Genomic DNA, 3,484 nt, shown 5'->3' with positions numbered 1-3,484 from the left:
GACTTCGGCAAGCGCGCCTCCTCGGAGTGCTGCGTTACCGAGGAAGTGCCAGAGAGCTCCACTAGCAAGAGCAAGAAATCCAAGGAGGCTGCACCAAAAACTAAAAAGGTGCCCGTCAAGGAGGACGACACGGGCGGAGCTTTCACTATAAGTTCCGCCCTCGACATCAAATAGGAAAGCGCGCTCATTGCCTTCCTGCGGGCGAATGTCAATGTGTTTACATGGCAAGCATCTGACATCCCCGGCGTTCCCGGGGAGGTGATTGAGCACCATCTTGCTGTCTGTCATCATGCGCGGCTCGTCAAGCAGAAGGTCAGGAAGCAAGCGGCAGGTTTGGTCAGAGAGTACTCCACCCAACGTGGTTGGCCAACCCGGTTGTAGTGTGCAAGGCGAATGGAAAATGTAGGTTGTGTATTGATAATACATCAATAAAGCCTGCCCAAAGGATCTTTTCCCCTTGCCGCGCATCGACCAGGTCATGGACTCCACTGCCGGATGCGACTTGCTATCGTTTCTTGACGCTTATTCAGGGTGCCATCAGATCTTCATGACAAAGGAAGATGAAGAGAAGATCGTGTTTATCACCCCATGTGGTACATATTGTTTTATACGAATGCCTTTTGGGTTGAAAAGCGCTGGTTCAACGTTTGCCGGAGTGGTCCAGATTGGTATTGAGCCACAACTACATAGAAATATGGAAGCTTATATGGATGACATAGTGGTCACCAAAGACAAAGCAACGCTCATACAAGATTTAGAAGAAACATTTGCAAATCTACGCAAGATCAATCTCAAGCTCAATCCTGAGAAGTGTGTGTTTGGCATCCCATCCGGCAAGCTTTTTGGATTCTTTGTGTCTCAGCACAGGATTGAGGCAAACCCTGACAAGATCAAGGCGATTGAGTAGATTGAAGCACCAAGATGAGTCAAAGATGTGCGTCGACTTGCTGGTCGCGTTGCTGCTCTAAGCAGGTTCATCTCCAAATCTGTTGAGTGCGCCCTGCCCTTTTTTAAGATCTTGAAAAAGGCATGTCCAATGAAATGGACTCCAGAAGCAGAGGCAGCGCTGCAAGATTTGAAGAGGTACCTCTCCTCTACGCCAACACTAGCCGCACCTAAACCAATAGAGCCGTTGCTGCTATATCTAGCGACAACGAATCAGGTGGTCAGTGTTGCGCTGGTGGCGCAGAGAGAAGTCAATGAAGAAGCAGCGGTAGCGGCGAGCTCGTCAAATGACGAGCCAGGACCCTCCCCGACAGAGTCTGGTGCCGACAAGGCAGGGTCTGCGCAAGCAAATGAAGCAACACAGAAGAAGAAGAAGGTGGTGCAACACCCAGTTTATTTTGTCAGCTCCCTTTTGCAGGGGGCAGGTCAAGATACTCTGGTGTGCAGAAATTGCTCTTTGGCCTCATTATGGCCTCGAGCAAGCTGCACCACTATTTCCAGGCACATGAGATCACCATCATCACTCGCTTCCCATTGCAACGGATCTTGCAAAACCTAGATGTGACTGGAAGGATTGTGGAGTGGGCGTTGGAACTGTCGATCTTTGGTCTCAAGTTTGAAAGCACTTCAACAATCCAGAGCATAGCCTTGGCGGAGTTCATTGCGAAGTGGACCTCAACGCCTGGCAAGGAGAATCAGGAGACCACTCTCCTCGGCAAGGAAATGAGCTGAGAGTGGGTTACGTATTTTGATGGGGCTTTCTCGCTACAAGGCGCCGGTGCTGGTGTGCTGCTTGTCGCGCCCACCAGAGAGCACCTCAAATACGTAATGCAGATGCACTTTCCCCGGGAGAGATCAACAAACAACACGGCAGAATATGAGGGACTTCTTGCCGGTCTCAGGATCGCGGCAGACCTTGGAATTAAGAAACTCATCGCCAGAGGTGATTCACAGCTTGTCGTCAAGCAAGTTACTAACAAAGATTACTAGAGGCCATTGGTGGAAGCTTACTAGATGAAGTGAGGAAATTGGAGGAGCATTTTGACGGCCTGCAAGCAGAGCATGTTCCTCGTGCAGAGAACAACATTACTGACGACCTGTCAAAACGTGTTGCCCTCGTGGAACCAGGGACTTTTGTACTCCAATTGACTCAGCCATCCGTTGAACCATCAGCAGGGCAAGATAAGCAAAGGAAGTTGAGATCTGGCAAGTACTTTCGTGCTGAGCTCCTAGGAGCCGCCGACAAGGAAGTTGCCAAGGACGACGCCAAGTTTGCCAGGGGCGATAGGCTTCGGCAGGCCCTCGAGCCCTTGCTGTAGAGACAACTACTCCCGTGGCAAAAGACATACCTTTAGTCCTTGCTGTCGAGCCTCAGGCTCCAGCATGGGCGCAACACATCGTCCAGTTCCTCCAAACAGGGGAACTCCCCGAGGAACAGGAAGAAGCAGCGAAAGTAGCCCGTCGATCTCATATTTACTAGTTTGTGGACGATGTCCTATACAGAAAAAGATCGAACGGCGTGAAGTTGAAGTGCATTCCTCGCGAGGACGGACTGGAGCTATAGGTAGAGATACATGGAGGCATATGTGGCTCTCACATTGGATCAAAGGCTCTTGCCAGTAAGGCATTCCGGCAAGGTTTCTTTTGGCCCACTTCCCTCCAGGATGCAACTACACTAGTAACCAAGTGTGAAGCGTGTCGGTTCCGTTCAAAGAAATTGCATCAGCGAGCTCAAGCTCTTCAAACAATCCCTCTGTACTGGCCATTTTTGGTCTTGGGGCTTGACATATTGGGCCCTTTTCCCCGTGTTGTCGGGGGCTTTGAGTACTTGTACGTCGTAATTGACAAGTTCACAAAGTGGCCAGAAGTGGAAGTAGTGAGAAAGGTGACAACACAGTCAGCCGTCAAGTTCTTCAGAGGACTAGTTTGCTGTTTTGGTGTGCCAAACATAGTCATCACCGACAACGGCACACAGTTCACGAGCTGCACCTTCATGCAATATATCCAAGACCTTGGCAGCAAAATCTGTTTTACTTCTGTTGCTCATGCAAGAAGCAACGGCCGGGCGGAAAGGGCAAATGCTGAAGTGCTGCGAGGTCTCAAGACGAAGACCTTCGACAGGATGCACAAGTGCGGAAGACGCTGGATTGATGAGTTGCCGGCAGTTCTTTGGTCAATCAGGACGACACCAAATCGAGCCACCGGCCAGACAACCTTCTGCCTAGTATACGGGGCGGAGGCAGTTCTCCCCACAGAACTCATACACGGGTCACCTCGAGTGCTCCCTTATAATGAGTTTGAGCAAGAGCAGTTGCAGCAAGATGATGTTATGCTCCTTGAGGAAGATCGTCTTCAGGCTGCTATGTGAGCTGCATGCTACCAGCAAGCCTGGCGTCGCTATCATAGCCGCAAGGTTCATGCCCGAAGCCTTGAGGAAGGCGACCTTTTTCTTCAGCGTGTTCAGTCGGCCAAGAATTCTAACAAGTTGACGCTAAAGTGGGAAGGCGCTTATCTGGTAATATGAGTTACCAGGCCTGGC

The sequence above is a fragment of the Triticum dicoccoides genome, chromosome 6B (genome assembly GCF_002162155.2).
Source record: "Triticum dicoccoides isolate Atlit2015 ecotype Zavitan chromosome 6B, WEW_v2.0, whole genome shotgun sequence".
Classification (NCBI taxonomy): Eukaryota; Viridiplantae; Streptophyta; class Magnoliopsida; order Poales; family Poaceae; genus Triticum; species Triticum dicoccoides.
The sequence above is the reverse complement of the archived record's forward strand: the minus strand, read 5'-3'. Positions refer to the sequence as shown.